This window comes from Oncorhynchus kisutch, linkage group LG17 (assembly GCF_002021735.2).
Source record: "Oncorhynchus kisutch isolate 150728-3 linkage group LG17, Okis_V2, whole genome shotgun sequence".
In the NCBI taxonomy this organism is placed as follows: Eukaryota; Metazoa; Chordata; class Actinopteri; order Salmoniformes; family Salmonidae; genus Oncorhynchus; species Oncorhynchus kisutch.
This window is the reverse complement of record NC_034190.2, coordinates 57080744-57097042: the sequence shown is the minus strand read 5'-3', so window position 1 is coordinate 57097042 and position 16299 is coordinate 57080744. Positions and strand designations below refer to the sequence as shown.

General features: G+C 41.6%; 1 long non-coding RNA gene and 1 pseudogene across 1 annotated transcript; one reads left to right on the top strand and one right to left on the bottom strand.

Moving 5' to 3' along the window:
- The window catches only part of LOC109907002 (chloride transport protein 6-like), a 32615-nt pseudogene that overhangs the window by 5500 nt on the left and 10816 nt on the right, over window positions 1–16299 (top strand).
- LOC116354422 (uncharacterized) lies at window positions 8090–14405 on the bottom strand. Its single transcript, XR_004203665.1, has 2 exons — window positions 14190–14405; window positions 8090–10526 (listed from the first exon to the last, which is right to left on the bottom strand). It is a non-coding gene; the product is annotated as an uncharacterized LOC116354422 (long non-coding RNA).

Sequence of the window (16299 nt, the reverse complement as noted above, 5' to 3'; positions counted from 1 at the left end):
AGGGTGGCTACTTTTGAAGAATCCCAAATATATTTGTATAAGTTTAACACTTTTTTGGTTACTACATGATTCCATATATGTTATATCATAGTTTTGATGTCTTCACAGTTATTTTACAATGTAGAAAATAGTAAAAATAAAGAAACACCCTTGAATGAGTAGATGTGTCCAAACTTTTGACTGGTACTGTGTGTGACACACACACACACGAATTGGAAGACTTGGTGGGAAACATTACAATTAAAAATATTGTATACTATACAGATAACTGTCAAAATAATGGAAACACTATTGGAAATGAGGGATACAATGTATATCGAAAGTAGGTGCTTCCACACAGGTGCATCCCATCATTTGCTTAGGTTTCTTTTTAAAAATTGCTGGGCAGGCCATCATTTTGTCTATTATACTAAACAAAAACATAAATGCAACATTTTCAATGATTTTACTGAGTTCCAGTTCATATAAGGAAATCAGTCAATGGAAAAATGAATTAGGCCCTACTTTATTGATTTCACATGCCTGGGAATACAGCTATGCATCTGTTGATCACAGATACCTTTAAAAAATAAAAGTAGGCGAGTGGATCAGGAAACCAGTCATCATCAGGTGTAAACACAATTTTCCTCATGCAGCGCGACACATCTCCTTCACATAGAATTGATCAGTCAGGCTGTTTATTGTGGCCTGTGGAATGTTGTCCCACTCCTTTTCAATGGCTGGGAAAAGTTGCTGGATATTGTCGGGAACAGGAACATGCTGTTGTACACGTCAATCCAGAGCATCCCAAACATGCTCAATGGGTGACGCCATGTCTGGTAAGTATGTTGGTCATGGAAGAACTGGGACATATTCAGGTTCCAGGAATTGTACACAGATCCTTGCGACATGGAGCAATGCATGATCATGCTGAAAACATGAGGTGATGGAGGCGGATGAATGGCATGACAATGGGCTTCCAGGATCTCGTCACAGTATCGCTATTGTGTTAGTTGTCCGTAGCTTATGCCTGCCCATACCATAACCCCACCGCCACCATGGGGCACTCTGTTCACAATGTTGACATTACAAACCACTTGCCCACACAACGCCAAATTCTCTAAAACAATGTTGGAGCGGCTTATGGTAGAGAAATAAATATTAATTTACAGCTCTGGCGGACATTCCTGCCGTCAGCATGCCAATTGCCCGCTCCCTCAAAATTTGAGACATCTGTGGCATTGTGTTGAGTGACAACCGCACATTTTAGAGTTGCCTTTTGTCCCCAGCACAAGGTGCACCTGTGTAATGATCATGCTGTTTAATCAGCTTCTTGATATGCCACACCTGTTGAATGGATTATCTTGGCAAAGAAGAAATGCTCACGAACAGGGATGTAAACACATTTGTGGGATCTGTTATTTCAGCTCATGAAACATGGGACCAGCACTTTACATTTTGCGTTTATATTTTTGTTCAGGTTATTTTGGCTACCATGGCTTTGCCCCCAGAGGTGGACAATACCCCCATCCACAGGGCATGAACCAGCGTTTTCCACCACCATCATTAAAACAACAAATTATGGGATGTCTCCTGGAAGAATGGCATCCCTCCAATGGAGTTCCAGACGCTTGTAGAATCTATGACGAGGTGCATTGAAGCTGTTCTGGCTCGTGGTGGCCCAACGCCCTATTAAGACACCTTATGTTGGTGTTTCCTTCAATTTTGCAGTTACCATTATGTATATAAAAAAAGAATCCTAATCACACTGGACTTAAAGTGTATCGTCCAATCAACTAATCACTCCAATCTTAATTCCATGTCCACAGACTAACATATCTTTCCCAATACACTACCATTATATTATTTCTCCCAGGACACTACCATTTTACTATTTCCTTTTGCAATACATCCTTATACACCCGAGTGCACAACACATTAGGAACACCTGCTCTTTCCATGCCGTAGACTGACACGGGGAAAGCTATGATCCCTTATTGATGTCACTTGTTAAGTCCTCTTCAGTCAGTGTAGATCAGGGGTCTCCAACTTTTTCTAGCATGAGAGCTACTCTAACACCATGCCCGAACCGGATGCGCAACATCGTGCGCAAATTGATTCTGGCCCCCCACACCAAATGCATTCACAACACGCAGGCTGAAATATTTTTTTTAAAATTTTTTAACATTTCAATCAATCAACATTCCCATCTGAGTGGAAAGGCATTCGTCTGAGTGGAACGGCATTCGTCTGAATGGAACGGCATTCGTCTGAGTGGAACGGCATTCATCTCAAAAAGGTCGTCATTTATCTTTCATCTCTTATTCTTCCTCTACTCTCTCTAGGGTCCTGGAGAGCCTGCTGGTCGCCATGGTGACGACGGTGGGGATATTCGTGGCGTCCATAACGTTGGAGAATGTCGATTTTTTTTTAAAAGTGGGCCTAATGCCTCCATTGATTAGGCCTCCATTGGTTAGGCCTCCATTAATTGATGCGTCTTGTTGACAAATTGACCTTTTTTGTACCCTGAAAAGTCAGGACACCTGAAATGGGGCTGAAACAGGGATGGTCACCCTAACACACTCATGGTCAATTTACTAGACTAGGCTACAATGTGAATTACCATGAACTTCAAATAGGCCTACCAGTAGCCAGTGATGTAGTAGTAAAAAACACTAGGTGGGTAAACTCTGATTGCTGGTCGCGGTGAAAAAAGTAACATGCATTTTTCAGAAAAAGGTGGTCAACCTGCGTTTACCCACCACCAGACCTACAGTGCCAGTAGCCTACCCTCTTAGCCGAGGCAATTTTACACACATGAGCACACGCAGAACAGGTAACCTACATTCAATTTAATAGACCTACATGAGATGAATCAAAACATGTGTACACCCTAGTTCATGAGTTGAATGCTTGGAATCTTCACATATGTGACGTAAAACTCTACCTTTCCTTACAGTGATGACATTTATGACCGTGTTATTTGTCATTATTAAGCATTTAACAATTGAATTAGAACATTGAACTTAAACCCTGTGTGAATCCTGGATCTTGGAGGTCTCGGAAAGTGCACTGTAAGTGTAACTATGCCTACCCAATAGTTAATTGTGCTTCGCAATGAAAACTGTTGTCAAGGGTACACATATACAAAATAATGTAGGACTATGCCATTGCAAAATCGAATGCTTCTAACCCGAAAGTCAACTACTGTCATTAACATATACTTGTTGAATGGATTGGATGCACATTGGTGTCGAGCTGAAGGCTAGTTGTCTAGTGTTATTGTAGGCCATGATCAGCTGAGCCAGGAAAGAAAATATTCGATGATCTACTTCTTCTTGCCACGGACGGCACGGAGAACACGAATACCAGTAATACAAAAGCAATGAGCGCTCTAAACAGCCGACTGACAAAAGCAAACAATTATAAGTCAACGGATAAATCTAATGCATTGGAATAAAGGCTATTTTATCAAGGACACATGGCAAACAAATGGCGCAAATGAGGAAGTGCAAAGGAAAATCGATGCGTTTTTAAAGGAGCTCAGCTGAGGCTGAAATTCAGCAATACTGAGTGGACAGCGCCACTGTCGAGCCAGCTATAGAATTATACAGTACCAGTCATGGACAGGGAGACAGTTTGTGCAGCCAAGTAGAAATAAATAATTTAAACCATGACAGAGAAGTGGGGGTGTTCGTTTAATTTGAAAGCTTTTATTTTCATATTTACCACTGTAAAACATATTTATCCCTGGATCGTAAACACATAGGAGAATGGTTTCATTAGCGTTATTTAGAGACCACCCCAAAGTTTGACTTTTGTTGCATTAAGGGGAGCTAATGTCTCATTCAGGGGAGCTCCCGGGTAATTCGCACCCCGGCCCCTGGTCTCTCTCCCTATACATATACACACTGAAACATATAAATGTGCTTGTTTCAGTGTGAGGGCTATACTTTAGTCAATCATTATACTGAACATAATGAACACCTCTGTGGCCTGCTATATATTTATCCTCAGGAGTGAACAACTCTGCAGTTCTGCTAGCTTTTTTCTTCTTCTCCCTGGCACTTTCTGTTACTGCTGTGGTTGTTTTACGAGGTAGAACATCAGCAGGACTGAGGCCCCTGAGGACTCGGCTGGAGTTGTGCAGCCCCTGCTGTATTGAGCCTCCTTGTCATGTGACGTGTCATTTACTGTGTTTCCTGTCTGCCTCTGTAGGTACTTTCAGCCCCGTGACGCTGACAGTGTTCTTTGTGCTGTGCTTCCTCTTAGCGTGCTGGACGTATGGCGTGTCGGTTGCCCAGTGGCCTCTTTGTGTCCTCACTGCTCTGTGGTGGTGCTTTCGGACACCTGGTGGCCAACCTCCTCAATATGTAAGGACAACGTTCTGATAATGTTCTAGAAATGTTAGGCCAACGTTCTCACAATCAAATGTTCTCGAAATGTAAACCCAGCGTTCAGATAATCTGTACTCAAATACGGAAGGCCAACCGTCTCATAGCAAAAGGTCCATGAATGGTCATGGTGTATATCAGAGTCATATACATGTATAGACATGTAGCTATATACTGCTCTTGTTTATATGATTTGAAATCTGTTGGTTTGGAAATCTCTCACCTACTTTCCCAGTGCCAGTATTTATAAAGTATAGTTTTGGCTCTTCTCATGGAGTTTCTATCTCTTGGAAAGTGAAAAATGCTTAGAAATGCAACTTTTTAGAGATGACATCCTCTGAGAGGGAATCTGCTGACCGGACATGTTCTCTCAGCGCCTCTCTCTCTCCCGCTCTATGAGTTTCTCTCTCTTCAGCCCACTTCTACTTCTTCCTCGGCTTTGTCAGACTTGAGTATTTTCAGTTATGCTCAACCGAGGGTAATGACTGCTATGTGTCACACTAGGATGTCTGTGGGAGAGAGTTATCTTAACTGGCTGCTTATTCCAAAAAAGTTATCTTTATAGTTATTGGTTCAAGGATTAGTTTTGTGTTTCTAGGAACAAGAAGATAATGCAATTTGAGTCAACACTGCTAGAAGTAAGCCTGAGAGTCTTCTGCATGCTTTTATGCTCACTTCCTGACACTGCTCTTCCTGATTGGCTCCTTTGGCTGTTCTGTTGCCACAGCAACCTGGGGATAGACATCTACTCCGGGACCTTTGCTCTACTTGGAGCAGCTGCCTTCCTGGAAGGTGTGGTCTGGATGACCATCAGCTTGACTGTCATTCTCATCGAATCAACCAATGAGATCACCTACAGCTTGCCCATTATGACAACGCTCATGGTAAAGTACACTTCATTGATTTGAACTTACATTCACAATTTAGTGCACTTGTGTCAGTGTTGGTGCTTACAGGATGGTGTGTGTGTGCTCAGGTGGACAGGGGATTTCTGCAATAAGGGCATCTATGACGTCCACATTCATCTGAGAAGAGTGCCAATGCTGGAGTGGGAAATGGAGATGGACAAGTAAGAAACAAATACTACATTTATGATAGAAAAGATCAGTAGTCATTAAACAGACACTTGTATCCAAATGAACTTCAAGCTAACACGTTTTTCTTCAGTATACACATACAGTATGCTGTGTGTCCCTTTTACAACTTTAGCCAACTGTGTAATCTGCTGCTGTGTTCAATTCCAATTCAAGTCACTCAATTCAGGAAGGGATAAAAAAATGTTTTCTAAATAAACACTTGATATGAATAGCTTCTGCTTTTCAGTTTCTTGAAGACCTTGAAAATAGATGACCTTTTTTTCAATGAATGAATTTGGACCCTAACACGGGCACGTATGTGTCTCTCATTTGTCTCCCAGACTGACAGCCAGTGACATCATGGAACCCAACCCGACGTACGTGTACCCCTACACGCGCATCCGGTCCCTGGTGAGCATCCTGTGCACCACCGTCTACCACGCTTTCCCCGTGGTTACCGAGAACAGGGACGACGAGCACAAGTTCATGAAGGGCAACATCCTCAACAGCAACAACATTCGCTTCAAGGTAAGGAGCCAGGGCCACGTGCAGATAGAAATGTCATGAATAGAGCCGACATGTATTCTTATTCCAGATGTTAGAGGTATGTTTGTTCCACATAACTTGTTTCTATCTGAACCTTTCACTAAGTTTTGTCCTGGGGTGTAATCATAGTCGCAGACCGTAGCAAAATGTTTGGCCTTTTGCAAAACTCATTGCAATGGAAACCGTTTACTGAACCAAATGGAAGCAAATGGTGGGGGGGAACTACCTGAATTTGTCCAAAATAAACTAGTTTTCGTTGCAAAACGTTTTCCATTGGTCCCGTTTTTGCTACTATCTGCAACTAATGAACCCCCCCTGCTGAAGGTGCCCTAGCCATACCACAAGCTGCCACCAGGGGGAGTCAGAGCTCTGTTATACTGTATAATGCATGGGCTGGTGCCATCTACAGTACAGTATTCATACCTCTTGACTTATTCCACATTTGTTGTATTACAGCCTGAATTCACCATGGATTAGATGTTTTTTCTCTCACCCATCTACATACACAATACCCCATTTTGACAAAGTGATAGTTTTTTTATTTTTTTATGTTTGCAAATATATTGAAAATGAAATACAGACATGTAATTTACATAAGTATTCACACCCTGAGTCAATACTTTGTAGAAGCACCTTTGGCGGCGATTACAGCTTTGAGTCATCTTTGGTATGTCTGTATCAGCTTTGCACATCTGGAATTGGGGATTTTCTCCCATTTTTCCTTGCAGATTTTCTCAAGCTCTGTTAAATCAGATGGGGAAGGGCGGTGAACAGCCATCTTCAAGTCTTTCCACAGATTCTTGATGGGATTCAAGTCTGGACTTTGGCTGGGCCACTCAAGGACTTTCACATTCCAGCGTTGCTTTGGCTGTATGTTTGGGGTCATTGTCCTGTTGGACTGTAAATCTTCGCCCCAGTCTAAGATTGTTTGCACTCTGAAACAGGTTCTCGTATGCCTGTATTTGCCTTCATTCATTGTTCCCTCTATCCTTACCTGTCTCCCAGTCCCTGCCGCAGAAAATAAGATATTTCTGTATTTTATTTTCAATACATTTGCAAACATTTCTAAAAACATATTTTCACTCTGTCATGGGGTATTGTGTGTAGATGGGTGAGAAAAATATATTTGATACATTTTGAGTTCAGACTGTAACACAAGAAAATGTGGAATAAGTCAAGGGGTATGAATACTTTCTGAAGGCACTGTATAAGCCTGTTAATTTGGCCCTATTTGTAGGTTATTGTTCCTTTCCTTCTTGTAGTGTTGTTACTGTAAAGCACGGTGAGACGTGTTGTTGACTTTAAAGGGCTGTGTAAATCACATGGGATTTACTGATTTGACACGATTGGATAGACAACAACAAACATTCTATTTCTATGTCAGGGCAGTGGTTAGATCAAGGGAATGTAGGAAACAGGGATGCACAGACAGTGAGTTGTTCATGGTCTCTTGCTGTAAGAACCTTTACACTAAATCAACAGGAAAGTGTGTGTGTGTGTGTACATGGGAGCTTAGTGGTTAGAGCATTGGGCCAGTAACTGAAAGGTCGCTAGTTTAAATCCCCGAGCCGACAAGGTGAAAAATATGTTGACGTGTCCACGAGCAAGGCACTTAACCCTAATTGTTCCAGGGTCGCTGTTGATAATGGCTGACCCTGGCCATGACCTCACTGCCCGAGGGTGTCTCGGGGAGAGTTGGGATATGCATAGAACACATATGCAGGGGAACAACGGTGGCGCTGCCAGTCCATGAAGCCGTATCCGTCCAGCGAGCTGCGCAAAGTGTGTGACGACCAAGCGGTGGCCGTGGTGCCTGCCGCGTAGGAGGGCCAGGACATGCTGCAGCAGATGCTGGAGAGGAGGTGAGACCCACATACACTCATACACACCCGTACGCACACACACCTTCATTCCCACCATCCCATATTTTACAATATCAACCATGTGACCATCCCTGTAACTTTGACTTGAATCAAATGTGGATTTTGAGTCCCTCATTCTTCTGAACTGTATTAGAATAATCAATAGAGTCAGTGTGTAGGATTCTGAGTTGTCATGGTAATGTAGATATTGAGAACAAACAACACGCTTAAATCCAATTCAAGGCTTTAATTAACGGCATACAATGTCAACATACATGAGTCTCAACCAGCCTTTTATACTTTCCACTTACATAACATTTACATTCTCATTGGTCAGTAAAAAAAAAAGTTATATGATCAGCATGGCTGCATTTACACTGGCAGCCCAATTCAAATATTTATTTCCACCAATTGGTCTTTTGACCAATCACATCAGATCTTTTTCAGGGCTGATCTAATTGGAACAGAAGACCAATTAGTGAAAAAAGATCAGAATTGGTCTGCCTGTGTAAACACAGCCTTTGGAAACATATGTGGCCAATATGGAAACATATGGGGGCCTATTACAACCATCGATGGTGACCAGATATCGGCAGCTGATCTCTCATGAGCTCTTGTGATGAATTTACCGGCACAACTAATCTCAATTGCAACCATTTTTGGTCACCTCATTACCACTCCTTATTTGATTTGTTTCATGCAGTCCATTAAAGTCGCAATAGGTAGCTTTTGGGGCAGCCTGGGCAAATGCACATAGAAATGTGAGTTATAGAAAGTCTGAGAAGCTGTATATATCTATGTTCTATGTGTGCTATTTATATTCATACTTTGAAATTATATTATGTGAGATACATGGATAACTGCTTCTTCTGGGGAGTGCCAATATGGCCCACTGGTGGCTTCAAAGCCTCTCATTGGACAATAGATAGTATCAGCGTTCCAGGGTTTATACATATCATTGGTTAACACAGTGGTATGTGCGAAGTTCAGCTTTTTTTGTTGTAATGGACCCATAGCTTCTAGGTCTTAATATAGGTCAGGGTTCCCCAACTGGCAGCGATTGGTTTTATTTGGCCCTCAAAGTTTTGAGCAAAAACAAAAAACACGTTTTTTGTTTTAGTCTTTTTTCATTGTGGGACATGAAAGATGATAACCAGGAAATCACCTCCAAGTGATTTTTAATTTTGTAAATCTGTTCAAGTATTCCCACGCATAATAGAGAGATGTTATCATGTACAAATGGTAGGTTTGAAATGATTGTTTTATTCCAAAATACACTTGAATATACCAAACATTGAGAACATTTTCCCGAATATTGAGTTGCACCACCCCCTTTTGTTCTCAGAAAACCTTAAAATTGTCAGACATTTACTCTACAAGGTGTCAAGCGTTCTACAGGGATGCTGGCCCATGTTGACCCCAATGCTTCCCACAGTTGTCAAGTTGTCTGGATGTCCTTTGGGTGGTGAACCAATCTTGATACATATGGGTAACTGTTGAGGATGAAAAACCCAGCAGCCTACCATACCCCGTTCAAAGGCACTTAAATCTTTTGTCTTGCCCATTCACCCTCTGAATGGCACACATACACAATCCATGTCTCAATTGTCTCAAGGCTTAAACATCCTTCTTTAACCTGTCTCCTCCCCTTCATTTACACTGATTGAAGTGGATTTAACAAGTGACATCAATATGGGATCATAGCTTTCACATGGTCAGTCTATGTCATGGAAAGAGTAGGTATTCTTAATGTTTTGTGTACTCAGTGTATATCTGTTTAGTCTTCTTGATCAATTTGCAGTCTACAAATGATTGGTGATTATGTTCCGCCCCCCGACCATCCGCTCAAGAAGACATTGACCTGCTGTTGAATCTAGTTGATGATCCCTGATGTAGGGCTTCAAATCAAATCAAATGTTATTGGTCATATACACATTTAGCAGATGTTATTGCAGGTGTAGCGAAATGCTTGTGCTCCTAGCTCCAACAGTGCAGTAGTATCTAACAATACACACATCTAAAAGTAAAAGATTGGAATTAAGAAATATATAAATATTAGGATGAGCAATGTCAGTGGCATTGACTAAAATACAGTATATACATATGAAATGAGTAAAGCAGTATGTAAACATTATTAAAGTAATTGAAATGCATTCCAGGTGACTACCTCATGAAGCTGGTTGAGAGAATGCAATGAGTGTGCAAAGCTGGCATCAAGGCAAGTGTTCCATGTCTGTGTATATAGGGCAGCAGCCTCTGAGGTACAGGGTTGAGTTACCGGGTGGTAGCCAGCTAGTGATGACTATTTAACAGTCTAATGGCCTTGAGATAGAAGCTGTTTTTCAGTCTCTCGGTCCCAGCTTTGATGCACCAGTTCTAACCTCGCCAACTGGATGATTGTGGGGTGAACAGGCTGTGGCTCGGGTGGTTGATGTCCTTGATCTTTTTGGCCTTCTTGTGACATCGGGTGCTGAAGGTGTCCTGGAGGGCAGGCAGTGTGCCCCCGGTGAAGTGTTGGGCAGACCGCACCAACCTCTGGAGAGCCCTGCGGAAGCGGGCGGTGCAGTTGCCGTACCAGGCGGTGATACAGCCCGACAGGATGCTCTCAATTGTGCATCTGTGAAATTTTGAGGGTCTTAATGTATACATCGGTACATCTTCTTTGTTTCCTGTGAGAAGTGGAGAGATGCCCATTATTTTCTAAGAAGAGTGCAGAATTACCAAGCAGACACACAATGCTTGACGTGATGTGTCCAAACAGATACTATGGTATGTTCTAACCACTGAAGTCATAACCACATGTTAGCACTGATGTCTTTACCCCATTACTGCAGTCATAAACCAGGTAATGACCCATCCTCTATTTAATTAGCAAGCATGTTTAGAAGGAGAAGCATGTGTCAGGGGATGTGTACAATTATTACTGTGAATTGGGGCACCAGTCTGTTATGGGACAGAAATTGTATTTTAAGGCGACCTGACTTATTTTAACAATACATTTATAAGACAACAATGAAAATACTAGGAATAATATGGATTCATCTGAAGGTATAAATGATTTTGAGGTCACATTTACCAAAATAAGAAGACCACACAATTCCTTTATACAATCAACATTTGAAGACGCTAATCAAAATATCTACAAAACATAATGAAAATGATCATGGAAATAGGTAGTATAGGGAATAGAATGAAATATGAAAAGCTTAAGTGTACTGCTTAGTGTATGGGCCCTTCAGTTCCAATTCCTGTACCAGATCTTATTTAGGGACTTCATAGCAAAGGGGGTGAATACATATCCGCGCACCACAGGGCATGAAAGGGATAACGAATCCCGTTGTTTGTGTCGTCCATTTCGGGGAAAGTTCCTACGTAATTGCGCTAACTCAGGCGCTTCACTAAATCACATTTGACATTGTCCGTAAACTTGAGTTAATTTGTACACAAAAAAATCATACAATGATGGAAAGACCTGTGTGTTGTCCTTGTTAATGCAGACAGAGAAGAGCTCCAACTTCTTAACCATAGCCTCAATTTTATCCCGCACATTGAATATAGTTGTGGAGAGTCCCTGTAATAGATTCAAATCATTCAGGCAAGATAAAACATCATCCAGATAGGCCCGTCGTGTGAGAAATTCATCATCATACAAGCAGTCAGACAAGTGAAAATGGTCAGTAAAGAAAAGTTTAAGCTTGTCCCTCAATTTAAAAAAAAAATGTGTCAATACTTGCCCCTTGATAACCAGCGCATGTCTGTATGTTGTAAAAGTGTTACATGGTCACTGCCCATTATCATTGCATAATGCAGAAAATACACGAGAGTTCAGGGGCCTTGCTTTAATGAAGTTAACCAGTTTCACTATGTCTCCTTGTAAGGCTTTTGCGCCATCAGTACAGATACCAACACATCTTGACCACCAACGTCCATTTGACGTCACAAAGCTGTCCAGCACTTAAAAAATATCCTCTCTTGTTGTCGTGGTTTCCAGAAGAGGATGTCTTCCTTAATTCCCCCCCCCCCCCCCCCCATAAACATAACGGACATGTATCTGGGCTGTGCCAGGCCCGCCACATCTGTTGACTCATCCAGTTGTATAACGCATAAAATTCACAGGCTTGTATGCAAAGCAGTACCTGTTTCCAAACATCTCCTGCCACGTCACTAATACGTCATGAAACAATGTTATTTGATGAAGGCAATTTTTGGGCCTTTTCACCCAACATTGTCCCAGCCATATCCACGGGAGCAGGAAGAATTAAGTCCTCCACAATAGAATGGGGCTTACCTGTTCTAGCCACTCTGTAGCTCACCATAAACTCTTCTAGCCCCTTCTTATTAATGGTATGTTGCCTTTATTCATGTCTTACTACTCAAAAATGTCTTCTTAATTCTCGATCAAAAAACTTGCGTGACATGTTTCGTTTCTAAATGTCTTCGCAAGAGGGAAGGTTTCATTGAGTTGTGAGACCTTTGCACATATAACACACTGTGGCTGAGGAAAGGCACTACTCCCAATATAAGTGAACCCCAAATCAATGTAGTTCATCTTATTTGTGCCTCTTCGAGGGTCCAACGTCCCTGTCTGTTTGGTGCTTTCCCAGGTAAGGAGGCATTAGCTCTTTGGCTGCATCAGATTCACAACTGTCAGTGTCCATGCTAGCTGGGTTAGCGATCTTTCAAAAAAATCCTTGTTAGGAAGGATTACCTACACATACTGTGCAGCTCATGTTATATAGACAGATGCTACATGGCAGACCAATCTAATCTCATCTCTCAGAATGTCCAGCCCATCCATAATCTCAGCCGCTAGTGGGAAGGTTCCTGACTTTTTCCATGGCTAAACCAACTACGCTCGTAATTTAACACTTATGTGTTTACAGATGGCATACACATTTGTAAAGCACATGAAAGTTCACATGTTCCAGAAGGCATTTCTGACAAAAAAAAGCATTTTGATCAAAAAAAGTATCCTGTGAAGTAGTGACGTGCAACATACGGCTAGTTTCCCGAAACAAGTCACAAATTTTCACGCTGAGGTTGGACAAATACTGACTTTAAAAAAAATATATAATGCCCTTTTAGTGTAAGAGCTGTTTGAAAAGACCATCTGAAATTTCAGCCTGCCTTGGTCAGATGGAGTTTTTGCCTGCCTGTGTCATCACTAGGCGGTAAATTAGTTAATATACCAATAAAGGGGTTGCAGTTGCATCACAAATCACCTAGCAACCACACCAGACACCATGTTGGAAGACCAGAGTCAGTCTGGTGGAAGTCCTCCAATCGTCCATATGGCTGGCTGCGTTTTTCTACCACCAGAAACATCGGGAAGATTGCCCATTATTAAGGACCCAGAAAACAGATGCAGTTGGAGAAGCTATTCAAGTAAGTAAATATATTTTGAAAATGATAAACATTATTATTAGCTAAAATTGTCAGAGAAGGGGAGTAGGTTACTCTGGATAGGGCATGTACCTTTGTGGGAGGACATTTTGAAAAGATTCTTCAGATCCAGTCCTTAGCAACAACAAAAAAGACATAGCAATGTAATATTCCGTGCTCTCTGATTTGAGTATAATGAACCCCGTTTCTTTGTGATGTTTTCTGTCCTCAGATACAGAGAGCTGTGAAACCCTGTCTACAGATGAAGAGAAAGGTCCCAATGAATGTCCCAATAGAATAAGGGTACATCTTTAGCAAATGTTTTTAACAAAAATACAATTAATAGACAATGTATAAGCCTATTACAACTGGAGTAGGCCAACCCTGCTGGGTGTGCAGGCTTCAGTTCTAGCCCAGCACTAACACACCTGATTTGATTTATCCTACCTAATTAGTTGATAATCAAGTGTGCTATTGCTGGGTTGGAAATGAAGTTTGCTCACCAGGTAGATCAGGGATCAGTGGAGCGATGTTGGCTACCTCTGGCATTGACTAGAGCTGTGTTCGAATACCCATACTAACATACTGTATACTTAATGAGTATATACTACATAAGTTTATTTTAGTATAATGTAAATGAACAGAATGCTTTCAGTTGAGCGTACTAGCTCTTTGCCTGTACCGGAAGTATATGCTGTTGCTGTGCAACCTCTTGCTAGCTAGTTAGCATAAATCACTAGTTAGACATTTTACGACTTCGGGTGTGTTCATAAATTCGATGTGGAGTGCCAGAGTGAGCTCGTAAAGTTAAATCATTGTCCGTTTGTAAATTCAGAGTGTTTCGCTCTCGGAGCACACACTGGACGAGTAGGGTTGATTTGAGCGTTCTGACCTTACAACGGCACCCAAGCTAACGTTGGCTATGAGACCACTCTGACCATTTTACTCACCCTAGCAGAGTTGGTTAGGCAGTTTGTTATCCAGAGCGTTGGTGACTAACTGTGCTGCTGGCAAAACTTTTATGCCTTTTACATAAAACCGGCCAAATTCAACGGGTGTTGAACGCTCGTAAATTCATTATTCTGCGCTCTGGTACACTCAGACGAGAAGATAGCCAGAGAGAATTTACGAAAGCACCCCATTTTCTTCAAACGTGAAAACGATGTGAAGCCACACCCATTTCCTAAATAATTGCATTATGGGCCCTAAAGTACAGAAATATTGTCCTCTGCGTGTATACTTCATATTTAGGCACATTTAAATACGACATCAGGGAATTCTTGGCATACTAACTATAATCGATACTATGACCAATAAGCATACTATATACTCAATTCATGTCACAAATAGTACAGTTAGTATGCGTATTCGAACACAGCTTTTGTTTACCTTATGCTTCGTATTAATTGCCTACTTGTTACTGAGATGTCGAACCTTTGAGTTAGCTTACTTGCACACTTTGAAATTATATGTAATAAAGTGTTGATTCTTTGAAGGTAAGTGTATTATTAACTATTATTCAAGATTAACTAGTCAATGTTGATTAATAGTCAAAGATCACAATCCTGCAATAAAGAGTGGAAGGAATATGTCTCATGTGTTTGTGTTGTATTCTCAAATGAACATTACCTTTTTGTTCAGTTGTAAGCTCTCCAATTAGTTTTGTCACTCAGGATGTCAGTCATGCCCACTTCACAGCTGATAATGCCATGCCACGCCACGCCAATGCAGCAGTGGTTCCCAACTCCAGTCCTTGAGTCCCCTCAGCGGCATACATGTTATAGCCCCAGACAAACATACCCGATTCAACTAATTACTTGACAAGTTAATTGGAGGGCCTGATGATTACTTGACAAGTTCATTGGAGGCCCTGATGATTACTTGACAAGTTCATTGGAGGCCCTGATGATTACTTGACAAGTTCATTGGAGGGCCTGATGATTACTTGTCAAGTTCATTGGAGGGCCTGGGGATTACTTGACAAGTTCATTGGAGGCCCTGATGATTACTTGACAAGTTCATTGGAGGCCCTGATGATTACTTGACAAGTTGAATCAGGCGTGCTTATCCGGGGCTACAATCAAAATGTGTAGTGTTGGGGGTACTTGAATACCAGAGTCGGGAACCACTGGCCTACAGTCTGACGGCATTAGCCTTATGGGCATTTGCAATGCACCCCATGACATTGTGCATCTGAAGCAGAAAATAGCTTACCTCACACATTGTTTACATAATAAGTTGTTGAGCTATATGTTTTCAATTAAAAAAACAATACCAGTAGACAATGTATATTAGGCTCATCATTATACTAGATCTTGTACATTCCTTACACTGATATGAAATTGTTTAGTGCAAATCCAACCCCAGTGAAATGTCAAAGCAGGAGATTGGATCCTTAGCATAAAAACAGACACAACTACTTCTACAAAGTTCAATGCCAGATACTTTTCTCCCAGAAGGTCTGACTGGCACTTGGAGGTATCTGACCTCAGGATAAGACCCAGATGGAGACATTTAAAATCACAGAAGTTTATAAACAATATGGGGAAGGCAAAATGACCGGTCAAGGGCAGGCAGAGGTTGGTGATCCAGTGCAAAGTCCATAAGGTACAGAACGGCAGGCAGGCAGGCAGGCAGAGGTCAGTAATCCAGTGCAAAGTCCATAAGGTACAGAACGTCAGGCAGAATGGTCAAAACCAGAAAACAGGGACTAACGCAAACCGGAGTACAGAAAAACACACTGGTAGGCTTGACAGGACAAACTGGCAACAGTCAAACAGAAAACACAGGTATAAGTACACAGGTGATAATGGGGAAAATGGGTGACACCTGGAGGGGGGTGGAGACAAGCAAAAGACAGGTGAAACAGATCAGGGTGTGACAGGAGGTGACACTGATAATGAAGATGGTTTGCCTAAGACTACCACAACAATTACATTGTCCGCTAAATGTGTTTAAATTGTAAAAGAAAGAAAGAAAAGTTAGGCTGTAAGAAATCCTTTTATTTAATAAGACAAGGTGCTCTCTCCTCATGGCACAACAGAATCATTCAGATTGACC